The sequence below is a fragment of the Amblyomma maculatum genome, chromosome 11 (assembly GCF_055883805.1).
Source record: "Amblyomma maculatum isolate TAMU_Amacu chromosome 11, ASM5588380v1, whole genome shotgun sequence".
Taxonomy (NCBI): Eukaryota; Metazoa; Arthropoda; class Arachnida; order Ixodida; family Ixodidae; genus Amblyomma; species Amblyomma maculatum.
Genome location: NC_139354.1, coordinates 157,587,811 through 157,614,451, shown reverse-complemented (window position 1 = coordinate 157,614,451; position 26,641 = coordinate 157,587,811). Strand labels below are relative to the sequence as shown.

General features: G+C 43.1%; 2 pseudogenes across 1 annotated transcript; one reads left to right on the top strand and one right to left on the bottom strand.

Annotated features, from left to right (window-relative positions):
* Window positions 1-204: 204 nt before the first annotated feature.
* Window positions 205-24,871, top strand: LOC146175255 (uncharacterized; annotated as a pseudogene). The gene is made up of 6 exons (XR_014702348.1): window positions 205-380; window positions 2,870-2,878; window positions 7,230-7,705; window positions 9,561-9,862; window positions 12,289-12,471; window positions 24,139-24,871. The product of XR_014702348.1 is annotated as an uncharacterized LOC146175255 (transcript).
* On the bottom strand, window positions 16,334-17,940 carry LOC146175256 (uncharacterized; annotated as a pseudogene).
* Window positions 24,872-26,641: the final 1,770 nt, after the last annotated feature.

The window sequence follows — 26,641 nt, the reverse complement described above, 5'->3', positions numbered from 1 at the left end:
ACGCTTCACTGCCTACCTGCCGGGTAACGCGTGTGCGCGCTTAGGACTGCTGCTGAATTTTTCGTCCGTGTAGCTCTAGGCTTCTGCTGAACTTTTTGCCTGCTTTACTGGCTTCATTGTCATAGTGCGCTGCAGTAGAAGGCGACACTCCTGCCAAAGAAGTAGCAGCATTCTTCGGGCCTTGTGCTGTCCGTATGTGAAACTATGGCGGCTTCTTTGTCATTCACATGCGATCTCGACAACGACAACAGCGTCGAGAACGTCAAATGCTTTTGTGTCGCCCTCAACACTGATGGGGACGCGTACGAGTGGCTAAGCAGCTACATCAATGCGACGAGTACGTCGTGGGTAGTTGACTGGGAAGTGGCCGATCCTAAAAGGTATTTTACTACCTGACTTGGCATGTGCTTGTTCCTTGTAGTTTTTTCTTGATTAACTAATTTTGCTTACACCCAATGTTCTCTCTACTGAACTGAAAGTTTTTGGTTGTTTCATTTTGTGTGATAGTATCTGTGCATTCAATTTTTTGATGGCCCAGCATCATAATGCACAAGTTAATGTGGCTTCTTAGATGAAGAATAAATGAGTATAGTGTAATTTCAATTTATCATTTTTCTAATATATGAATTGAAACAAAAGTCTGCTTAGTTATGCTGGAATGTAAATTTATATTTTTAGATTGTAAGCTCTACTTCTTGGGATGCAACTTCGAATTCACCTGGCATCATCCAAATGACCTTGAGTGGACATACCGCACTTTTGTTACGCCAAAAACTAATCTTTATTTTTAGGTGTCCACAGAAAAAGACAGATACTGCACCTTTCTTTTCCCATAAGCCACTTATTATTATTAACAATCACAGAATGAAACGGCAGTATGACCTGGTGCAGATGTCCATTGAAAACCTGCGCTTTACTTTCCCCCAAAACACACTTAAAGTAAAAATATATAAAAAGCATAATAAAAAGTGGTGGGGCATTCTACTTTCCAATTTATTTCCAACCTACAAGTCGGGGGTCCCCCAGGGAAAAAGCTACCACAGACAGCTTGACTGGGCCTACAGGCAGCATCTCGCAGTACATTTCACAGCACAATAAAAATCGATATGAACATGAGAGCAAAAGCAGCATTTACACTTCCTAAAGAATTATACACACATCAGATATCAGAAATGAATATGAACATCGCATTGCTTCATCATAAAATTTGTTGATTCGTATCTAAATGTGCCAAGTAGGGCAGTAAAGTCAATGTGGGCTTTAAGTTTATTATAAAGTGATGGTATGCGGTAGTCAAGAGTGACCTGGCCATAATTTTTTTTTCGTCTATGTGGCACTGGTTTTAGTTCCCTACGTAAGCTGTAAGCATGCAAGGGACGGTGCGTATCATTTGGAGGGGTACATTTATTCATATAGAAAGACAGTTTGTAATCATATAATTTAGTTGCTTTAAGCATATGATGTTTAGTAAACAAGCGATCAGTAAATAGCTGGCTAGGGTTTCCATAAAAGTTGTCAAGAATTCGTAGCACCTTTTTTTGTAGCTGCTCTTGTTTATTATAATTATGGATGGTTGTAGCTCTTCAAACTAAAATGCAATATGGAAGACTAGAGTAGAAATTAGCAAAACATATTGCTTTTTTGAGCTTTACTGGAAGTAATCCTATCAGCTTATAGAGACAGCCAACTGTTTTGCTTAATTTTATAGCCAACTTGCTAGCATGTGTGTTCCACGACATGGTTTCTTCAAACCAGACGCCTGCAAATTTTTCTGAAGTCGCACACTGCAATGCTGCACCTTGAAAGTGTAGGACTAGCTCAGTGTCACAGACTTTGTTATGAGGCTCGAAATAATACATTTAGCATTTTTAACATTCAAATAACTATTTATGACAGTGTTCAATTTGGTTAAGGTTTGTGCGGAGAAAAAAATATTTGTGTCATCAGCGTACATGACCAGTTTCGGTGAAAGAGGCAAATTGCACGTCATTAATACACAGAATGAACAGCAAAGATCCTAGGATTGATCCCTGAGGTACACCATGTTTTATCGTTGTACTTGAAGACGTCAGGTCACGAATTTTTACACTGTTTTCTGTCTAAATATAACTTGTGATAAGACCAAGAGCAACACCATGTATGCCGTAATCTTGCAACTTTGAGAGTAATGTAGTATGGTTTACGTAGTCAAATGCTTTCCTGAGGTCAATAAATAAGCCTACAGTGAATTGTTTGCTACCCATATTTTTAAGTACTTCATCTGTGATTTGTAATAAGGGCATTTCAAATGATTTTCCTTTTTGGAAGCCATACTGCGAATCATTTATAGCATGTTATTTTGTAACAAAATTTGTAAGTTGAGCATTAATAACATTCTCAAAAACCTGAGAAAATATGGGCAAAACAGATGTTGGGCGATAGTTTGGTATATCACCAACACTTCCACCTTTGTGGACCGGGGTTATACGCGCTTGTTTAAGGTCAGAAGGTAATATACCAATTTCAATCATTTGATTCATTATAAATACCGTTGGCCTGGCTATAATGGGTGCTACATGTTTAATAGGGACAATGCTCAGGTCACCTAGTGAAGCTGCGACATTCTTTCGAATTCTGGCCATGAAGCTGATGACTTCTTTCTAAGTCACTGGGGACAGTATAACTGAATTCTCAAGCCTTGGACAGTCTTGAAAACGAATTAGCACAATCTCTGTTTGAAGAAATGTATTCGCCAACGTCAGCAAAGAACTCATTCATTGTGTCCAATGCCTCTATATCAGTCTTCCCATCAGCAAAAGCTGCAATAAAAGAGGACATGTAGCTTTAAGGTCATTGGATAAAGGATTGATTTTTCGCCATAGCTTTCTAGGATTGTTGTATATTTCAGCGAACAGACACTGATAGTGGTATATTTTTGCCCCCCTTAAATCGGCATTTAATTTATAACGAAATGCCTTGAATTGTGTTAATAGCATAGTATCACGTGATTGGAGGAAAGAATGGTATATTGTTTTTTACTTTTATTCTCTTATGCAGGGTGGTCGTAATCCAAGGCTTCCATATTTTTTTTCCTTCGGCTAGAATTGTGCACCAAGGGAAAATGTTTCTCATAGCAGGCCTTAAATGTGCCGAGGAAAAGACTGTATCCTTGACTAGGATTGCATTTGGCATAGATACTTTCCGAAGTAGAACTTGTTGCTGGGCTAGTTGGTTCATGATCGTACGGGGAAAGTAAGCGCAAACAAAGAGACAAACACGAGAGGAGACAAGAAGCGCGTTGTCTTGTCTCCTCTCTTGTGTTTGTCTCTTTGTTTGCGCTTACTTTCCCCGTAAGATACTTTCCCATTGAATATTTTCTATTGCTGTGTGACATTTCATGAGCGAAGCAGAGCTAATGTCCCGATAAGTAGAGGTAAAAGTGACTTTCTGTTTGACAGTCGCTGTTGGGATACATGTAAATCTGGGATGTGGTCACTGATATCAAGGGAAAGCACACCTGATAAGCACTGGTCACAAGGTACAATTGGTAATGCAGATATCTAGAAGTGTGGCACCGGTATCGGTAACATGAGTAGGCAAGGAAATCATATTCGAACAAGTGAAAGCGCAAAGTATGGTTTCTAGGCACTCAGAAGATGAATCTTCACCAAGCATATTGATATTCACATCACCCATAACTAAGAAAGCTCCTTGCATTGAATGGAGGCTTGACAACAAAGTTTTCATTAATTCAAAAAATTGGGTTTTGTATCCTAATAGTGGCCTATAGACAGCTGCTATAAGAATATTTTTTAACCGTACCATAAAGCACTCAACACTGGTGTAATGCATGGTTATTCGCTGACAACTTCGCAGGCAATTCAGGCTTTGCTTTTTACCTCTTCCCTTTCATGGATCACTGCCTTGTCGTGGCGGAGGGGCTTGCGAAACTCGATGAAGTCGTGAGCTCTGCTGTGTAGGGCCACCCAAGATAGACAGGTCATGGCAGAGAGTTCTGACAAAATGTGATTCACTGGAGAAGGTAATGGCAACCCACTCCAATATTTCCTGCCAAGAAAACCCTATGGCCAGTTACAATACCATTAATGATATGGCGCCGGAAGATGAGCTCCCCTGGTTGGAAGGCGTCCCACATGTTACTGGGGATGAACAAAGGGCGATTCCTAGTAGCTCCAGGACGAATGAAGCGGCTGGGCTAAAGCCAAAAGGACGCTAAGTTGTGGATGTGTCGGGAAGCGACCGGAAAGTCCGATGTTGCAAGGAGATATATCACATAGCAACATGGAATGTAAGATCTATGACGCAAGGTAAACTGGATGTCGTCAAGCGAGAAATGGATAGATTGAACATTGATATCTTGGGTATCAGCAAGCTCAAGTGGACCGGAATGGGAGAATTTAACTCCGGCGATCATTATGTCTTTTATTGTGGGCACGAATCCAAGAGAAGGAATGGGGTCGCTCTCATAGTAAACAGAAGAATGGGCAAAGCAGTGCTAGGGTACAACCCCAAAAACGACCGATTGATTTCACTTCGGATCCTAGGTCACCCTTTCAACATAACAGTTATCCAAGTCTATGCACCGACCACTACTGCTGAAAAAGCTGACGTTGAGAGGTTTTATGCGGACCTACAAAGCCTGTTAGACCGCACCCCTTCATCAGACGTCGTTGTTCTCATAGGAGACTGGAATGCTAAGGTCGGGAGTGAAGAAATATCTGGAATTATAGGCAAGTTCGGTCTTGGCGAGCCAAATGAAGCTGGGCAGAGGCTAGTAGAGGTTTGCCAAGAAAACAACCTGACCATAGCGAATACTCATTTTCAACAGCACAAGAGGCGCCTGTATACATGGACTTCACCAGACGGTCTGTACAGGAATCAGATCGATTATATTATTTGCCGGCAGAGATGGAGAAGCGCTATACAACAGTAAAAACAAGGCCTGGGGCCGATTGTGGCACTGATAATCAGCTTCTTGTTGCCAAAATTAAGCTTCGACTGAGGAAAACGCAGAAAAGTAGAAGGCCTTTCAGGTATGATCTGGATCAAATTCCATTAGAATATGCTGTGGAAGTGAGGAATCGATATCAAGAATTAGATCTAGAAGACAGAGAGCCCGAAGAGATCTGAACTGTTCGTGATGACAAGAAGTTGCTACTATGGTAGTTCCAAAGCAAAAGAAATGCAAGAAAGCAAACTGGTTATCTGAAGAGGCTTTGCAAATAGCTGAGGAAAGGAGGATGGCAAAAGTTATTGGGGAAAGAGAAAGATACAAGGTTCTCAATGCGGATTTTCAGGAAATAGCAAGAAGAGATAAGAATGCCTTCCTGAACATACAGTGCCAAGCAGTTGAGGGCAACAGCCAATTAAGGAACACAAGAGCTCTGTATAAGACAATCAAAGATATCAAAGGAAGCTTCTGTGCTAAGCTGGGCGTGATAAAGGACAAACGAGGCAAGGACCTCACTAAAGCCTCAGAGATAAAGAAGAGGTGGCAGGAATACACAGAAGAACTGTATAAGAAGGACCCGAATGTGCAAACCCAACATAAGACAGTTGTGATTACTGATCTCGAGCCGGGCATCCTGAAGAGTGAAGTTGTATGGGCCTTAGTCAGCCTTGCTATGAACAAAGCTAGCGGAATTGATGGCATTCCAGCTGAGTTGTTTCAAAACCTCAACCATGACGCTGTTAACATTCTGCATACGTTATGTCAAAAGATTTGGACAACCCTGCAGTGGCCACAGGGTTGGAGGAGGTCAGTTTACATTCCCATTCCAAAGAAAGGCAGTGCCAAAGATTGTTCCAACTACCGCACGATCGCGCTTATTTCACATGCTATCAAGGTGATGTTGAAAATCCTCCAAGGTAGGCTGCAGCAGTATGTGGATCGGGAGCTTCCGGACGTGCAAGCTGGGTTTCTCAAGGGCAGAGGAACTAGAGACCAAATTGCTAACCTTCGCTGGATCATGAAAAAAGCAAGAGTTCCAGAAACCCATCTACTTCTGCTTCATTGATTATGCGAAAGCGTTTGACTGCGTAGATCACAGCAGATTGTGGCAAGCTCTCCAAGAGTTGGGAGTTCCAATTCACCTTATCTGTCTCCTCAGGAACCTGTATGAAGGGCAAGAGGCCACAGTCAGAACTGGGCATGGTCTTACTGATTGGTTTCCAATCGAAAAAGGAGTGAGGCAAGGCTGCATACTGTCGCCCTGCCTATTTAACCTATATGCAGAGTGCATCATGAGGGAGGCCGGTCTGGACGAGTCTTCAGCTGGAGTGAAGATTGCTGGAAAACGTATCAACAACCTTAGATATGCGGATGATACCACTTTAATGGCAGAAAGTGAAGTGGAACTCAAGAGACTTCTGATGCGCGTACAAGAAGAGAGTGAGAAGTTTGGGCTTAAACTGAACATTAAAAAGACAAAGATCATGGCATCTTGCCCTATCAAGTCCTGGAGCATCAATGGACAAGAAGTGGAAGCTGTGACAGATTTTCTGTTCTTGGGCTCCAAGATTACCTCGGAAAGAGACTGCAGCCATGAAATTAATAGGCGCCTGCTTCTGGGAAAGAGAGCAATGGTTAGCCTTGACCGCCTAGTAAAGAGCAGAGACATTAGTCTGCCGTATAACTCTTGCTATGGCCTTTCCAGTTGTGATGTATGGATGCGAGAGTTGGACTGTGAAAAAGGCTGACCGCCGAAGAATTGACGTGTTTGAATTGTTGTGCTGGCGAAGACTCTTGAGAGTTCCTTGGACTGCCAGCTAAAGATCAAATCATTCGATATTGTCGACCATAAAGCCTGACTGCTCATTGGAGGGTCAAATTCTAAAGTTAAAGCTCAGCTACTTTGGTCATCTGATGAGAAGAGAGGAGTCGCTGGAGAAAGATTTGATGTTGGGAAAGGTTGAGGGTCGCCGGAGAAGGGGTAGGCAGCGAACGCGATGGTTAGATGGCCTCCTCGAGGCACTGCAGATTAAGTTATGTGATGTGAGGAAGATAGTGAGAGACCGGAAAGCGTGGTGTGACATGGTCCATAGGGTCACGAAGAGTCGGACACGACTGAGCGACTGAACTGAACTTTTTACCTCTTAAGGTGAAGCTTGAGCATCCCCCTAATGCAAACCCCCTCTACAACCTTGCTAAAGCATGTCAAACCATACTTCCCATAGCTTTTGCTTGTGGCTATTTTGAAGCCATTCTTATAGCCCCCCATTTTTTCCACCCACAAAAGGTGGAAATGCCAGCGTAGGAGTCGCAACAAGACTGCTGGCCGGAACGCTGCAAACTGCCCAGCCTTCGTTGACATAAAAGTCAAGAAAGTCACGAAGGACACGAAGAAGAGGGATGGCTTCTTGATGCGAACTGTGCCACTGCCTGCTGTCATCAGGGTCAGGGATGACCATAATCATGCTACTGACTGCGCGGATGGCCTGCGGCTGCTGCGGAGCACGTCTGACACTTGGGCAGCATTTCATTCCTACTTTAATGATGGCCACAGCCCAGCAGAGGCCATAGCACTACACCAATGAAAGCTGGAAGTAGAGGATGGCGGGCTAGGAAAACTGGCCAGTGGTGCTGTAAACCCGAGTGCCAACACAGTCTACAACTGGTACCAGGTCTGGCAGAAGGAACACTTTGGCAGTACTGCAGATCTTTTGACTAAGCTGGCTGAAAAGGCACCAGCCTATCTTCAAAACAGTAAGTTGCAATATGCTCAACAGTACTATGTGATGGAGAAATTTTGTTTTTGCGATTTTATAGCCTCAGGGCATAAATCCATAACGTTGTTGCAGCCTGGAAAGGCCAACATCTGAGGTTGCATTACAGTTTTCTTTTCCTTTATAGAGGCCACGTCAGGCTTTAACCATAAAGCTTTGGAGCGATGGCCATGCAAGTCTCCACTTTTCAATACCTGGAACATTGAGATTTGCAGGCCAAACAGTCAGTCCTCTGTCTCGTGAACATTGTGCCTACCACAGGAGCCGCTAACATAGTAATAGGCCTGGTGCATGAAAATGCAATGTAGACAAATCCCACTGGTTGCATGTGGTATTTAATGTTTTAGCGTTACAAGCTGCAGTGAATATTTTCATGCCTTAAACTTGTCATGAGCATGCATCTTGCCAGTGAGAGTTGATAGTGGGTATAACATGTTAAGTTGGCAGGAGCAATATAGATAAAGTGACATGTCTGTGTTTGTACTGCGTCACATAAAATACCCCAGAAAAAAGATTGAATGGCTAAGATTCAAAACCATGAATTTCTCACAGCCTCATAGACACCATATGATTGTCATGTTACTTGCTGGATAAGGTGAACATGGCTTTTACTAATAAGTGAAAAGCAAAATCTCGTGATATGAAGGTGAAAGAAAGGGTGAATGCACCATAAGAATGATACGGTGCAAATAAGGCATAAAAGAAAGTGTACAATGGCCTATAAAAGGTGTTTTCAGTCATTAGCTTGATAACTGTTTGCCAGCAGTCAAACCTTACTCCTGGATAGCACAAACAGTAATTATTTCGTCTTTTTTGTGTCCTGTTTAATGATCTGACATCTAAATACCGTAGCAGTCTAGGCGTGTTGGTTATACATGATGGAAAAATACAGCGCAAAGAAGGAACAATGCCATGTTATCACGAAGAACCGATGTCAACTGACTCGTGAGATTATAGAAGCCGAAATGGTAGATCGGTTGGGTGGGTCTTGCGTAGCCAAGCCTTCTATCGCTCTTTCTCATAAGGAGTTGATATACTTAAGACAAGATATGAATGTATCTCCTACTGTGCATATATGATGTTGGGTGTTTTCATCTGTATAATAAGGCTCTGAGGCTCGAAATAAACTGTTGCAGGTCAGCGCTCGTGTGTCCTATGTGTCTTCATTTTGTCCTCGTCCTTCTCTGCGCTGTATTTTTCCATCATGACATCTAAAATATCATTTATGAAAAACTTCCCAATTCAATCAACCACACTATTAAAATAAAAAAAGAAATTCCTCTGCGTGTTTTCCATGATTCCAGAGACTACTGACTTTTGTTACATGCACAGCTCAACAAAGCCCTCAATTATATACGCATATCTGCTCAGCAAGGGTGCACCATTAAAAATCGGTTTTAAAAACTTATGTGTGGAAAGCCATGATAAACAGTAAACTGTATTGGGGGAGTTAAAAGTAGTTCACATTGTGGAAAAGTGCAAAAGAGACAAAGGACAGAGAAAGGAGAGGACGACACGGGCGCTGTCTAACAACTAAGATTTAGTAGAAAGTATATACGGTGAAATGTGCGAAACCAAAAACAAAACATCAAGGATTATGCTGCAATGAAAGGCACTTATCAATGAAGGCCATCTCATTTTCCTGTAACACAAAAGACTGTTATGCTACACATGTGACCAGGTTCTTAGCAATGCAGTAAGCTTCAAAAACCTCCCTGCTTGGATGTAAAGAAAGGTCTCTATCATTTTGTACAAAAATAGTGTTCTGGTTAAGTCACATGAAGCATTGACACACTCAATAGTACAAGGTTAAAAGCACGTGTCACCTTTCGCAGGGATCGATGTCAGGACCACAAAGTCAGAGGATGGTACCAGCTGGGCAGCTCTTATAGTCACTCAAATAATGAAGAGGATGCAAGGACTGACTTCTGCCAAGGAGATCATATTCATCGACAGCACAGCCTTATGCGATGAGTCCCAAAGCAGTGTAACGCTGGTCCTTGCAGCGACTGTGGTTGGAGCGATGCCGCTAGCGGTCCTGCTGCACAGCTCTCAAAGCACCGAGAGCTACAAAGCTGCTTTTGGTCTGCTCAAGCAGAGATACCCAACGTGCTTCCATTAATTCATAACGGACCAAGTCATAATTACAGTTAGGTGCACATTTATGTATTGATCTTGCCTCTCTCCTGCTCTGTTGGAAAGGGGGAGAACAAAATGAAACGTTCTGCAATTTTAATCTGACCTGTTGCATACACAAATCAACTTATAAATTTTCACCACCACAGTTTTTAAATAATAATTCTCAAAGACTATGTAATAAAAATCACAGCATTAGCTTCCAATTCCTTTTATAACGTAATAGGCAAAGGCTATAAAAATTAATTCTACATATCGTGATCATCAGCCAGACTATACTCACTGTAGGGCGAAGGCCTCTCCCATATTCCTCCAACTAACCCAGTTCTGTGCTAGCTGCATCCACTTGACACCTGCAAACTTCTTAACCTCATCTACCCACCTAACTTTCTGCCGCCCCCTGCTACGCTTTCCTGCCCTTGGAATCCAGTTTGTTAGCCTCAGCTACCATTGGTTGTCTTCTCTATGCAATACATGCCCTGGCCATGCCCATTTCTTCTTCCTGTTCTCCACTAGAATGTCATTAACCCGAGATATTTTTCTGACCTACTCGACATGCTTCCTATTTCTGAACATTACCCTCGCCATTTTTCATTCTATAGCCCTCTGCATTGCCCTGAACTTAAGTAGAACCCTTTTTGTTAGCCTCCACATTTCAGCCCCATAGGTGAGTACAGGTAAGACGTAACTGTTGTATACTTCCTCTTGAGCGGTACCGGTAAGCTGCTAGTCGTAATCTGCGAGTACTTGCCAAAAGCGCTCCATCCCAATCTTATCCTCCTGGTTATTTCCCTTTCATGATCCGGATCTGTGGTTACTACCTGTCCTAAGTGGACATATTTTCCAACCACTTCCAGTGCTTTGCTACCTATAGTAAATTTCTGTTCCTTCCCTAGGCTGTCGAACATTACCCTAGTCTTCTGCATATTAATTTTTAGGCCTACTTTTCTGCTTTTCCTATCTAGGTCATCAGCCATTCTTTGCAATTCATCCCCTGAGTTACTCACAAGGCAATATCATTAGCAAATCTTAGATTACATGTAATAATCGTTAGTCCTGCTGCGAGCTTTTTTTCTTACTGACTTCAGGCTTCAAATGGCTCACTAGGAGAAGGTAAAAGCATACATATTTTTTCGGTTTCTTTTGCTGTTGCATGGCTTCAAACCCTGCTTGATCACTGAAAGCCCAGTTCAGTGTATTGTGCCACGGCACACGTAAGTAGTAGCTGTATGCTTTGTAATCAAGGTGACAGGCAGTGGTGTTACAAGTGTGAGCAACATACCTTATATTTTATCCTTTTTCCACTGGCATATTGATATCACAGCACCATATTGCTGTCTACATGACTTAAAGAGGCAGTCTTCTGATTTTTTTCAATTATTTTCTTGCATCACCTAAAAGCTCATTTTCCAAATTGACAAATATTTGGCTGCGGCACTGACGAACCCAGCTCAGCCACTTAAAACACAATTTTTCAGTGTGATAGTCTCATTTTCTCATTGGCAGACAGTGTCTGTAAACCCTTGCTTTGGGTACATGAAATATAGTTAGCATAGTATTCTGAAACTCATAGGAAAAAGCAACTGTCACGCCTTTTGTGTGGCTTGCAGTGGCAATCTTAAGGATGACATTAACCAAAATGCAGACTCTCTAAACCTATAAATAAGAGAAATAAAATATGTTTAAGTAAAGTAGGCAGATATGAACTAAATATAACTGGTATTTTTTATGACCTGGAAGTACCAGGGGAAAACAAGTGCTGCGGCAGTTATAGCAATGATGTGGACTTAGCACTTTCTCCTTAAAAGCATTTTATTAAAAGCGGATCAAGCAAAAATAAATGATGATAGTTGCTGCACTTTACTGAGAGAAACGCAGGCTGTCTTAAGTTGATATGAACAAAAATAGCTTTCTTTATGATGCTTTGGCATAGTTAAGAAATGTACATTCACTTCATCCACTGCAGGGAGCACCCATGTAAGTGGCAAAGAGAGGACACGGCACCTGCCACCATCTGCTCAAACCTTACTTTCTCAATGAATGAAAAGATAAATTTGGGTTTAATCTGCAATTTCTGCCCTCGTTACTGCCATCAAGTGGTCAGATCTACCAGAATAAGCTAATATTTATAGTCATTTATGACACCAGACTGTCCCTTTAAGTTGCATGATTAACAGATGCGCCGTCTAGATAAACTGTGATTTTCCAATATCAGTGTGGCCATATTTTTAAGCATGTGGTCTAATGAAACCATGAGGGGAAAACGCCTCCTCAATAGTATAGTCTGCTTCTTCTTTGTGACCTTTGTCTCTCTGGCTTTGCTACCCAAAAGCTTCTAACAGATAGCAATGTGCACATCTTGTACTATTATAATAAGTGTTTCTGTTTACTGCAACTAAGATACAAAATATTACTCATATTTGGCAGGCTCCCGAAGCATTCATGACGGATAATTCGGCAGCAGAGAAAGCTGCCTTACGAGCAACATGGCCTGAGGGGAAGCAACTCCTCTGCCACTTCCACGTGGCCCAGGCAGAGTGGCACTGGCTTCACTCAGCACGTGACATCAGCAGGGAGGAGAAACGAGATTGGATGTCAGCATTTCAGAAGGTAAATGCAAATGAAGCATGCTATACTTTTGCTGACCACCTCATTGTTAAAGGATCTCAGGTGATGGAAATTAGACTGCAGCCCTCCATTATGGCATTGTGCATAGCCCAGGTAACTTTTGAGATGAAGTCCACATACCTTACTATGTCATGCCATACCTCATTTTTTTGTGCCTGAATTTGGTTTGGAAACCAATATGGCTGTGGGATACTGCATTTATCAAAATGCATAAAATAATTGGTCAGCAGCGTAATGCTGTGAGATGAGCCCAGATTTGAAATGTACTCTAATAAAATGGCTTGAACAACAGTTTGGAGGATGTGGTTAGAAAATGTTTTGCATTTTCATAAAAACAACTTGCAACTTTCAAAGGAAGTGAGCCCTTCTGTGCTCTGGACTAGCGCCGAATTTCTTGTTACACCCACTCACCTCAGGTACATCAATATTATACTTGTAATCTAAAAGAGCATTATGCATTCTGTGCGCCGCCTGTAGGGGCGCCACTTAAAGCTACCTATCAGCGGCGGCAGGAAGCATGGACGGGGCACAATCTCTGGCTGCCCCATTGCTAGAGCAAACATGACAGAAGTTCACATTTTAATTTGCCCTTTGTGCGGGCGCATGGAAATTATTTGTGGTGGCAGCATCCGAAAAGGAAGAGAACTTATCAAAAGCGGACATGTGTTCGATGTCGCATCTTTGTGGGATGGCCCATTCCACTCTCATGAGAAGTGCTTATCGCACACAAGTGTCAGTCAGGCTATCTATGCAGCTTATCACGAGTACAGAACCTCTTTTTGTGCTTTGAAACAAATGCCTACGCTTAAACAATGCGTTTGAAAAAAGAACCTGACAAGTCCTATATTTTTTTCCTGGAGTCCAACTGGTACCTGCTTTGTGCACCCAGTCAAGCGGCTATCAAGAGAAGCACGCGCGACAGAATGTCAGAATTACACCTGTAAACAGATGAACAAGCGGAACACTATTTCGCAATAATTTTCTCTGCCTTTATGGAAGTCGGCAAGGTTGCAAAGCATCATTGCAATAGTGAGAGAGCACCATTTGTAGCTACAAGCAGGACTGTTTCAAGTACCATTAGATTTTTGTGCGACAAATGCCCACTCTTGAGCAGTGTTCGAAACATATGAGAAACTGTAGTGGACAGCTCTGCATAACTTACCTGCCAACGTGGATGGTGAAAATCACACATCGTGGTTGTGGAATTATCCTTTTTGTGTAGAGTATGCACACATTGCAAGACGTGCTTGGTCGTAAACTATAAGTTTTTAAGTGCATTCAGTAATTCTTATTGACCTTTTCACCTCAATGTTAAACTTTTCATTCTACACAGTCTATATTTTTTTTTTGTTAGAAGGCTGTCATCACAGCATTTTTGTCTCGATAGATGAGAAGCTTCGCTTGAAAACGTTGCACCATGCAACTACCTGACTTGCATTACCTACGTTGAAATGGACAGCAGAAAAGAAAAAAATTACCTTTGTTGCCTCTTAGATGTTCCTGGTTTAGAGTACCTTGATTCATTTATTTCTTGCCACCTAATAAAATGACGGCTGCAGAGTCTGCTGTTTTTTGTTGGCTTCTAAGGACAGACATTTTAAAGAAAGCAAAGGAAATGTGTGCCAGCAAACAAGCTGGAGAACTGGAGAAGTTTAGTTATGAAATGAGTTCAGGTGAATATAATATCAAACCTGTCAAAGAATTTTACACCCAAACGCTTGCAAATTACATACAAATGAGAAAGTAGAATAAGAAACCCTTAAGAAAAACCCATAGTCATGACATATGTTCCATGTTAGCAGAAAAATGTTTCAAAGCAATTACATATGTATCAATATTCCAACTTAATGATTGCTAGAAACTGAATTATTTGCATTATTAAGAGCTACATCATGCCAATCTGGCAAATATGCACAATAAATGATATTCCGCAACTAACCGAAAATTGAAGAGCCAGCTGTGCAAAATCTAGAATGATTAGTATGCAAACACTAGAAATGCTTCTCGGTTTGCACGTCGCCTATGTAAACTCACAGGTGCACAAACTATCCAAAGTTATGAGGGAATGCATGATGCCATCTATGTTGCTTTCAATTCAACAAATTATCACTGTGCAAAAGACAGTTGTGATGAGTAAAACAATTATGCAACTTCCTTTCGCATGCAACTATAAAAGCAACAATCAAAATGCACTGATGATGCTTGACTAGCTACAGATTGCATTAGTATACATGTTCCACTCCAGCAGCAAAAATTAGGAAAGTAACGTGACATGTGCAGCTCTAATTTTTTTCTCCGATAGGAGACAATCCAGTGTTGTCTTTTTCCCCGCTTGTAAAAGCGGGCAGGAAACTTGCAGAAACACATTGCAGAGAAGCTTTTGTAGATGTTTGAACACCTCACTACATAAGTTTGTTTTTATTTCACCCAGACCTTACATGAAAAAAATATCGGATTGATTGAGATTTTTATAAGCTATGACTTTCAACTGGGTTCTAATGCGAGAGAGGGTGACGTCTGTCATTTGTGGCACCGATGACAGGTGACTCGGAGTGTATTTGACAACTATGCACTGCTGCATGATCGTGCTTGTCCGTGATTTACAGTAAAAGCTCGTTAATTCGAACTTCACGGGATCGGGAGAAAAGTTCAAATTATCCGATGCTCAAACTATCGAATGGCCTCGAAAAAATTGACAAGAACCATTTGCATTATGGTAAATTTATCCTCCGAGTTGCAGCGGTGGCGTAGCGGTAGAACATCCGCCTCGCATGCAAGAGGACCGGGGCTCAAATCCCGGTGCCGCGCAATTCTCCACCGGATGAAAAAAAAAAAAAAATCCGCGTGTCGATGGAATTGCATAAACAGGTTTGGGGTGCGACCTGATGCCGGTGAACACTTCCGGCAACGCACTCCCTCACCAGAACAGGAGTTGGCCACCCTGGTGCAGTAATTGGCCTCAACCTCCTATGATAAGCTCCATAAAACCCCGGCCCTCAGTCACCAGCGGCTGCGGAACAACTAACCACGGCGGCGGTCAGACCTGTGACGCAGCAGGGGGTGCTAAGAAAGTCTGGCTCCGCTGGACAGGCCGCCATTGGAAACTGACCCTGGCAACGTTTAATGCTAGAACCCTAGCTAGTGAAGCTAGTTTAGCAGTGCTGTTAGAGGAACTAGAGGGCATGAAATGGGATGTCATAGGGCTTAGTGAGGTTAGGAGGCCGAATGAGGCATATACTGTACTGAAGGATGGGCATGTACTGTGTTATCGAGGTTTACCAGAGAGGCGACAACTAGGAGTAGGTTTCCTTGTCAATAAGTATATAGCGGGTAATATCGATGAATTCTATAGTATTAATGAGAGGGTTGCAGGCATCGTAATTAGGCTTAAGGGGGGATGCTACCCTTAGGAGGCAACTTTCTTATTTATGAATAGATATGAACCAAATCTTCACAGTTTATGTATTTTGACATGCTGATTCCAAAACTGTAATTATTTTTCTCATAGGGCAAGTAGTTTCTGAAATACTACCAAAAAACAGTAAAAGCTGGGTTCTTTGTTTGGAGAAAAATTAGCTTCTAAACAGAAAATCCAAGCGCAGTTGTTAGAATATAAAAACAATCTGGAATGCTTAAGGAGTGTAATAAGGTATAAATTAATATTCTAGGTCAATTTGAACTAGAGTTAGAGCTCATCAAAATTGCAAGAGAAAAATTCCATCTTTGCATGTCAAACACATGACCCATTTCAAAAAATTTCTAAAGCAAATAATACTGCATTAAAATTGAGCATATTGCATTCTGCATGCATTTATCTTTCTCACACAAAAAAAATTATGCTCATAGCTTAAATAGAACAGATGCTATTTTCCCTCCAAAACTGCAGAAGTGTCAAAATTGATGTTTTGAGAAATCAAGGAAAAACATGTCAGAATATCTTTACTGGGAGAAAACCAATAAAATCTTAAGGAAATGCACCAGGGGCATAATCTGGATGCATGCCATCTTTATGCCTTTTCTTGACCAGCTTGCTCATGCTCAGAGAGGCTTCTCGCTTCTTCTTGGAGTTGGCACTTCGACGGAGGTCTTTCTCCCTTGCCCTCTGGGATGCAGTGCTTGTTATATTCAGACTGAGCTGTTGCAGAATTGCAGTGGATGCATGTAAATTTCCAGTGTTGAAGCGTAAGGCAGCTTCCGCAACAGCAGCTTGCACGGCAAAGAGTGAAGCATGCTGCTCCTTTGATACCAGGCCCCATATCACAGAGTGAAAACTTTCATTTGAGTTCTGAGTTTTCCCGCGCTGGCACCGCTGTAGAAGGGTCCTTTCAGAGAGACGGGTGTACACAGGAAGCAAGGCTTCTGCCACATCTTTTGGCAAGTTGTAATGGTGCCCAGGTTCTGGCTCGCCCTTCGCTTTTGCAGCGTTGTGACGACACCAAGAATTAGCTCCAGTGGGGCATAGGCTGTGGTCTGAACGTTCGTCTGTGGATGTTACATGCCTGTATGTTGCCATTACTGCCTTGTGCATTGCATCCACATCACCATCATTAGACTTTAGAGCCCGGCCGTAATATGTACTTAGTCTTGTGATGAGCTCGTTCGTTAGCCGGCCTCTCCCACCAAGGCTTCGCTTTCCCTCACTTTTGTGCTTTTGCACTAAATTCCGTAGTGCCGTGCCCATGCGCTTCTGAACATGGTTCACACAGTCCTCCTTTTGGACATCGATGAAGCCATACACCTTGGCTTCTTTGATTGCAGCATATGTGCGGCTGTCACCATCACACAAGATGGTTGTGTATCGCAATCCATGTCGCTGGAGAGGCCTTTGAAAAAGTATGAGGCCAGCTTCCACCTCCATGTGACCAGCTTTACTCTCACTATTTTTTTCACACTGATGTGTTGCCTGCCACTCTGCATAGCCCTCAGAATCTGGCTTGGGTCCAACCTCGCACCCTAAACAAAAGTTTGACAGCACAATGTAATCCAATACATATCCTGTAAATAACTCTATTACGGCACCAACGCCTATGTGTGAGGAGTGACCCTGAGTTAGCCAAGTGCCATCAAAGCACACTGCTATGTTGCCTCTATGATCAAAACATAGCTGTTCATACAGAGTGGCCACTTTTTGTGCACACTGGCTCATAGCAACCTCAGCTGCTTGCATGGCAGCAGGTGCCAAACTCTGCTTCAGATGGCGCTGAAATGTTTTGTGGTGCATCCCACGGCGGGACAATCCCATTTGCCGCGAATATATCATTCATGGCTGTTTGGCCATTTCCAGTAGATATCATGTTAATATCAAATGGGTTGCATGTCTTTGGACCATCCACTCGGGGCGAGCTCCATTCGGCCCCGATATCACCGCAGTTGTTGCATACGACCGTTAGCTTCGCCGCGAGGCCGTAGTCGCGATCGCCCCTCACTACTTTCACTGGCTCATGGCATGTTTCGCACCGCAAAACTTGAAGCAGCGAGTTCAGTGAGTCGAGGTTTACGATCACGCAAGGAGAGGGGCGCTGATCAGACACTGGCGTCGTCGCCGCACTGCTTTCCTCTGCGAAAGGCTCAATCTTCCGTGTCGTTGCCGGTATCAACGAAAGTCGCTGAAGTGCTGCTTTTTCACGGGCGCGCGCCTCGCACACTTCTCTGTCGTCCGTAACATGGGTGTCCACCCTCACACGGCCGCAGTCGTCGTTGTTGCACGCTTCTCCGTCGTCGACTGCATCGATGGTTATCTTGGCACAGCCGAGGTCGGCACCGCTCACGCTATCAGAAGACGCGATCTCGCGCACTTCTGTGTCGATAACATCGATGTTTACGCGGCCGGAGTTACCGCGCACGCTGTCGGGGGAAGCGTCTTCGGTTACGACGGCGTTATTGGGCGATTTCGGAGCCCGATTGTCCATCGCATGCTCCCACAACGCGGTAGCAGCATCATTACGCTTCCTGCCCCTACCTTTCTTCCCTAGATCGAAACTTTTTCGCACCACCCGGCATGACGAACCTCGCACGATCACAAAAGCGATACCTCTTCAAAATGGCGACCGGCGCGAACTATGAGCTTCCCTAGCCATGCCTAGCCAATCAAAAGCCGCCATGATGGTCACATGCTTCAAGTAACCAATAGAAACCCGCGCCGCGCATTTTTTTTGTTGTTGGTTGTTTCGCTCCCACGTGAAGCTCAGGGTTGCTTGCTGAAAAAAATAAAATGCCGGAAGCGCGAGCTTTCAAACGAGACCAAAATGGCGCCGGTGAAACGCATAGTTCCCGTGCTGCAGTCGGTTGAAAAAGGACCAATTTAGACCTCAATTTAAAGGTCCGCGTGCGCGTAGCTGCTGCTATTAATGGTTATAACGCGTGAAATACACATAATTTTGAAGCCAAAATTTGCAGATCGGTGCAGACGGGTCTCGGGATCGCAAAAATGAAAAGATTGAAAATGCGATTTTGGGGCCTATTTTCGGGATTCAAGTGCCGCGTCCCCCCTTAATAAGCGGTATAAACTGAAGGTTGTACAGGCCTATGCACCTACATGTAGTTATGATGACCAGGCAGTTGAAAGCTTCTATGAAGATGTAAAATCGGCAATCCGAAAAGTAAAGACGCAGTATACTGTACTAATGGGCGACTTCAATGCCAAGGTAGGGAAAAAACAGGCAGGAGACAAGGCAGTAGGTGACTATGGCATTGGTTCTAGGAATAGCAGGGGGGAGTTACTAGTTGAGTTTGCAGAGCGCAATAACTTACGAATCATGAATACCTTCTTCAGCAAACGGAAGAACCGGAAATGGACATGGAAAAGTCCTAACGGAGAGATTAAAAATGAAATCGACTTCATAATATGTTCAACCCCCGCCATTGTGCAGGATGTAGAGGTAATCGGGAAAGTGCGATGCAGTGACCACAGGATGGTGAGGTCCCGAATTAGCCTAAATCTGAAGAAAGAACGCAACAGATTAGTAAGAAAGAAACCCATCAACGAATTAGCAGTGAGGGGGAGGGCAGAAGAGTTCAGGATCTCCCTACAGAATAGGTATTCAGCTCTAACTGAGGATGGCGACATTACCCTAGAGGCAAGGAACAATAATTTCAGAGATATCATTACTGAGTGCGCGGTAGAAGTAGGCGGTAGGATAGTTAGAGAGGATACCGGTAAGCTGTCTAAGGAGACGAAAGATTTGATTAAGAAACGCCAGAGTATGAAAGATTCCAATCCAACAGACCAGATCGAATTGGCCGAGATATCAAAGCTAATCAATAAGCGCAAGGTGGCCGATATAAGGAAGTATAACATGGAAAAAATTGAGCATGCTGTAAAGAACGGGGGAAGCCTTAAAGCGGTAAAGAAGAAATTGGGCATAGGCAAAAACCAGATGTATGCGATAAGGGACAAGGCGGGCAACGTCATCACTAATATGGACAAGATAGTCAAAGTAGCCGAGGAGTTCTATACAGACCTCTACAGTAGCCAAAGTAGTCAAGACCGTAATGAGATTGGCGGTAGGGAAAAACAGTCAGACGTTCCACCAGTGACGAAGGACGAGGTCAAGAAAGCACTAGAAACTATGAAAAGTGGGAAATCAGCTGGAGAGGTTCAGATAACTACAGATTTGCTGAAGGACGGGGGGGATATCGTGCTAGAAAAAACTGGCCACCCTGTATACGCAGTGCCTGGTGTCATCGACGGTACTGGAACCATGGAAGAATGCAAACATTATCCTCATTCACAAGGAAGGGGACTCTAAGGACCTTAAAAATTACAGACCAATCAGCTTACTGTCTGTTACATACGAGGTATTTACTAAGGTAATCGCTAATAGAATCAGGACAACCTTAGACTGCAATCAAGCAAAGGATCAAGCAGGGTTTCGGAAACGGTACTCTACTATCGATCATATCCATACCATCAATCAGGTGATAGAAAAATGCTCGGAATATAACCAGCCCTTATACATAGCATTCATTGATTACGAAAAAGCATTTGACTCAGTTGAAACCTCGGCGGTGATGCAGGCATTGCGAAATCAGGGGGTAGACGAGCCATACGTGAAAGTGCTGGAAGATATATATAGCGGCTGCACAGCAACCATAGTTCTGCATAAAGAAAGTAACAAAATTCCCATAAAGAGAGGTGTTAGGCAAGGAGACACAATCTCCCCAGTACTATTCACAGCTTGCTTAGAGGAGGTATTCAGAGACTTGGAATGGGAGCAGTTAGGGATAAGGGTAGATGGAGAATACCTCAGTAATCTGCGATTTGCTGATGACATTGCCTTGCTAAGCAACTCGGGGGATGAACTGCAAATAATGATTGATGACCTAGACAGAAAAAGTAGAAAGGTAGGCTTGAAAATCAATATGCAGAAGACTAAGGTAATGTTCAACAGCCTCGGGAAGGAAGAACAGTTTACATTAGGTAGCGAAATACTGTAAGTAGTAGGCGAATATGTCTACTTAGGACAGGTAGTAACCGCAGATCCGGACCATGAAAATGAAGTAACAAGAAGAATAAGATTGGGATGGAGCGCATTTGGCAAGCACTCGCAGATTATGACTAGCAGCTTACCGGTATCGCTCAAGAGGAAAGTATACAACAGTTGCATCTTGCCTGTACTCACTTATGGGGCTGAAACGTGGAGGCTTACCAAGAGAGTTCTACTTAAGTTGAGGACAACCCAGAGGGCTATGGAACGAAAAATGGTAGGGGTAACATTAAGAGATAGAAAGCGTGCAGAGTGGGTCAGAGAAATAACTCAAGTTACCGACATTCTAGTGGAAATTAAGAAGAAGAAATGGACATGGGCAGGACATGTAGTGCGAAGAGAGGATAACCGATGGTCACTGAGAGTAACAAATTGGATTCCAAGGGAAGGAAAGCGTAGCAGGGGGCGGCAGAAAGTTAGGTGGGCGGATGAGATTAAGAAGTTCGCAGGGGTCAAGTGGATGCAGCTAGCACAGGACCGGGTTAAGTGGAGAAATATGGGAGACGCCTTCGCCCTGCAGTGGGTATAATCAGGCTGATGATGATGATGATGAAATTTATCCTGGGCTGAAATGGGGCTGAAACGTGGAGGCTAACCAAGAGAGTTCTACTTAAGTTGAGGACAACCCAGAGGGCTATGGAACGAAAAATGGTAGGGGTAACATTAAGAGATAGGAAGCGTGCAGAGTGGGTCAGAGAAATAACTCAAGTTACCGGCATTCTAGTGGAAATTAAGAAGAAGAAATGGGCACGGGCAGGACATGTAGTGCGAAGAGAGGATAACCGATGGTCGCTTAGGGTAACAAACTGGATTCCAAGAGAAGGAAAGCGTAGCAGGGGGCGGCAGAAAGTTAGGTGGGTGGATGAGGTTAAGAAGTTCGCGGGGGTCAAGTTGATGCAGCTAGCACTGAACCGGGTTAAGTGGAGAAATATGGGAGAGGCCTTCGCCCTGCAGTGGGTATAGTCAGGCTGATGATGATGATGAAATTTATCCTATTGACTCGCGACCCGCTTAATGAACTCATCCATCCAGCCCCGGTTTTAGGCTGAGAATTTCAAAAGAAAGAAAGAAAAAAAAAAAAAAAAAAAAAAAAAAAAAAAAACAGGTATCACCGGTTCGCAGTTCCTCCGTTTTGCGCTGCCACGGTCGGTCGCAAGGTCGGCAACGCAATTCTAATTCTTGGCGGTGTGCCAAGATGCTGCGCAACGATAACATCACCATTTCTACCTTTTGACATTGGCTTTAGCGGAGGATGGGGGGAGGGGGGGGGAAGCGACCTTGGCAGAGTGCTAGCTCTTGTCTGGCTGTGCAAGCCTCATTTTAAGTAAGTTCGCTTTATCAGGCCATGGGTGATTGGAGCGGGCGCTGTCTTCTGCCTTGCGCGATGCTAAAAGACGGCGTCGTGATTGCTGTTATGATTGCGGCTGACCCGTGTGCTTTCGTTGAGGACTGATGGGAGGAAGGATGGACGACTCTCGCAAAAAAAAAAAAAAAAAAAAAAAAAAAAAGTTCCCACGTACCCCGAAGCCGTAGGGCCCGTTCGAAGTCATAGCCATTTATGGTCATTGGCTGGGACCGCGCCAACAGCGCTTATGCATATTTCCGAATCAACAAGTTTTAGTTGCGAATTTTGAAGGTTATGCGGAAGAGAGAGAAGGCAGCCGTCGCCAACGCCAACCCTGCCACCGGTCATGGCACCATTTAGGCTTTATGCACTCTTGCATGGCTTTACCTGGTTTCATCCATCCCCATTGGACGTGCACAGCCTCTAACTATGCTGAGGTATTTTTTTTTTTTGCCACATGCTGCGCACCAAGCCGCTCAGACACAGCAGCATGTAGTTCGAATTATCCGTAACGGAACCGACTCCCTCCGAATTAACGGGCTTTTTTGCATACAGATCTCAATGAAGCTTGGCCGGACTAAGTAGTGCAGTTCTAATTATCCGAAAAATCGAATTATCAAGGTTCGAATTAACAAGCTTTCACTTATACACAATTTTTGATGGTCATGAATGAAAAAAATTTTCATAGCCTTCAACTGCGTATTCCACTATAACGTTTCACCACCAAACTGGTGGTGAAACGAAAGAAATTTAATCAAATAATAACAAATTGGCAAATTTTTTTATTCTATTCGCTTCCTTCCTCCTCCTTTCACTACTGTTCATTTAAGGAGGAGTATTCAGATCTTTTAGTATATTAAATTCTGTGGCCTTCCTTGCACTTACACGCTGCAGCAGCAGCACTCAAAGCATAGTAGACAAAGAAATGATGATGGTAGAACAACAGAACACCTGTCGTTTGTCAGCTATGCCCAGATTGCGGGTGACTGCAAATTTTTCATCATTGTATATAAGTTCACTGCGAGACAAAGTCCTGTGCCATGCCACTCCAATTCATCCTTCAGGACAATGTACTGTTGGGCTGGTTGCCAAGGGTTGAAACTTCATGCCATTTTTACATTGTGCCTGTCCTGTGAATGCAAAAGCTAATCCTGTCCTGTGCAAACCGTGCCCTCACAGCACCTGTAGACTGCCCAACCTCGTACGCTTACTTGACTGACATCTCTACTATGTTTACCCTCTCTTCGAAGGCTCTGCATACATACCCTGCTCATGCCCATTTCTGCTTCATTTCAACCAGGATATCATTAACTCGCATTTGTTCCCTGACCCACTCCACTCACTTTCATAATTTAGTGTTACAGCAAAAAATTTCTGCTGCACAGCTGCCTGCTACATCATTAGTGTAGTTTTAATCCTTTTTTCCAGCCTTCAAATTCTGTTCTCTTGGCATTTCTCCAATGTAATGTTGAATATTATTTGTGTTGTGTCTATGTTAATCTTCAGACTCAGTGGGGTGCTTTGTCAGTTTAGTTTCATTTGATGCTCTGTAGTTGGTCCCTCCAAGTCATTTTCTTTTCTTATAATGCGCCTAAAATGCACAGTGTCCCTGTTGAAGATAACTGAGTGATTTTGAACGTTACAACTACTGTACCAAATGCAATCATTAGTATTCCAGAATCATCTCGTTGCATCTCATTATAAAATAAAAGTGGTAAGTCCACATGCCACTGCTGAAAGATGCAAAACAAGGAGTGTGATGCGAATATATTTAGTACAAGGCAATATGTAATGTGCATTTTATAATATTCCCTGCAGGTAATGTATGCATCATCGATGGAGGAGCTGGATGCTGCAATGGCGGAGCTTCAGGCAAAATCCCACAAGGGATATGTGGAGCGGGTCACGGCTTTCCTTAAGCGAAAAAAGGAATGGGTGCTCCTCTTCCGTGCTGGGATACTGAGTCGAGGCCACAACACCAACAATTTTGCGGAGGCCTCAGTCCGTATTCTGAAAGACGTCGTCCTTGGAAGGCAGGAAACCTATAATGCTGTTGCCCTCATTAACATTGTCACCACTGTATGGGAGGGCTACTTCCAGAAAAGGTTACTAAAGTATGCCTACAACCGTGTGCCAGCCCAGAAGCTCTTTTATGACAAGCTGCTGCAGAGGATGCCTGAGAACGCTGTTGCCACTATCCATCCCCTTGGTGACAATCTGTACGAAGTCCCCAGCGGACAAGATGACGGGAAAATTTACCAAGTGTGGCAAGACGTCGGTATTTGCACTTGTCGAGCCGGCCAACAGGGAGCGTTCTGCAAACATCAGGCGCTAGTGCACAGCACCTAAGGTGGAGGGTTCCCCATTGCTTCTGCCCTGGATGCCCAAGACCGGCACCAGCTAGCGTGTCTTGCCGAGGGCGACAAGTGCCAACCTGCTGCCTTTTTCCGTGACTTCTGCACAACCACATTGGACTAGCCAGGAAGTAGTGTTGGCAATTCTGCACCTGAACTGTCATCTCACGACTTTTCTGAAGGTGCTACAAGTTTGTCTGAAGCGATGGATGTTGAGCCACAGCTTGATGTTGGGGCGTCAACTTCCAGTCAACAATGCAAAGAGGTATGGTCTATATTTGCTTCTTTCATACGTTCCAGCTAGTGTTTAAACTTAGATATTCTTTTTCCGACATTCACAGAACATTTTAGTGCGCATTTCTAAAACCAGTTTTAGAATTTGGCAATTATTTTCATTAATTACATGGTAATGTTTCCTGATCACCTATGTCGCCTTTTGCTGTGTAGTGGAAATCAATTATGTTGGCTGTTTTGTGACTCAAGCAGTTGATTTGATACCACATTATGCACATGCAGTTATACCTCAAGCTTTGTATGTTTAATAAGAAAGCATTGCTATTATAAAAAAAAAGGACAAGTAAATGATGGATCCATCAAGCTGAAATGCAAACAGACAGTAACATTTAAACACTTATCTGACCCGCTAGCATTGAGTTGTGCGACAAGTCAGGGTGAGAGAACTGTGTAATTTCCATTTTTATGGCACCGATGGAACTGCTCGCTCAATAATCACAGTAAGCAGAATTCGATGTTTATGAGCAATTTCGGATCATGGAAGTTATACCTCGTTTCACCTATTAAATATCCTAAAATAAATAAATAAAACAATTGATGTTGATCAAACAGCACATTAAGAGCTCAAACCAATATGCTGAGCTTCTAGTCTACATGCAAGTTGGTTTAAGGTAGGTAAATGTTGCCTCAAATTGCATGTCATTGTCAATTCAGCACCACCACCATAATGCCACTCCGTTGGCTTTTACACCTTGTTAATTTTAAGCAATAACGCAAAGTAAATCCTGCTATGCCGGCACCCAACTGCAGTAGCATGCTAGAAACACATTTTTGGTGAAAACATGATCTCAAATATTTTCATAACCTTACTTCTATCACATTTGTTTGCTTTAAATTGAAAACTTGAAACCATTTTGTGATGCATTAGTCATATGGGCAAACAGTTCGAAACTAATCTAGCATAAATTTTGCACTTTTTGAGCAACGCTCTCAAGGCAAAGGAATTGATTAATTTTTTATCAGAAATTCTGATAGATCACCACCAAAGAAAAACAGCATCTGTGTATGCTTCCTTTGCTTGCAGTTACTTGGATTAAATCTTAAGTATGCTGGAATGAGCCTCTGCATTCCTTATTCCTGTGTCTTTAACGTCAAGCAGCTTTTTCACCTGAATTAGTTGAAACTATCTTGATGTGTTAACACCCTAACTGCAGTTACAGTGATCAACCTTCACTTTTTATGCTGAATTCATTTCAGAAATGAACGTAGCAAAGAGCATTGACAGTGAAGGAGGAATGAGTGCAATGTAAGGGTTACCTAGTCTTAGTGCTGCAACAATTACATGCCACAACCGTTTGCTCATGCACAGTTCTGCTGTGCTTGCACCAGCCCACATTGCAGAAAAAGAGCAGTCATGAACTGCATACATTGTTTGAAAGGCTAAAAGGAGTTGTATGAAGCACATAAGTTGTAATGCACCACTTGATATGTATATACTGGAATGAATGTTCAGCTAAATTTTGACAGCTACCATTTTTACTTGAATGCAAAGCTAAATATTTTACTGCCCAATGAAGAGTCAGATATTCTGTTAAAATGATCTTACACCAAGAAAATTTATTTCATTTTTTGATATTTTCTTGCATTACAAGATGTATTTTGTATAAGTTTCATCAATCGGAAGCTGTGAGCCCTCAACATTCATATGGGTGTCACATAACGAGCAGTGACGG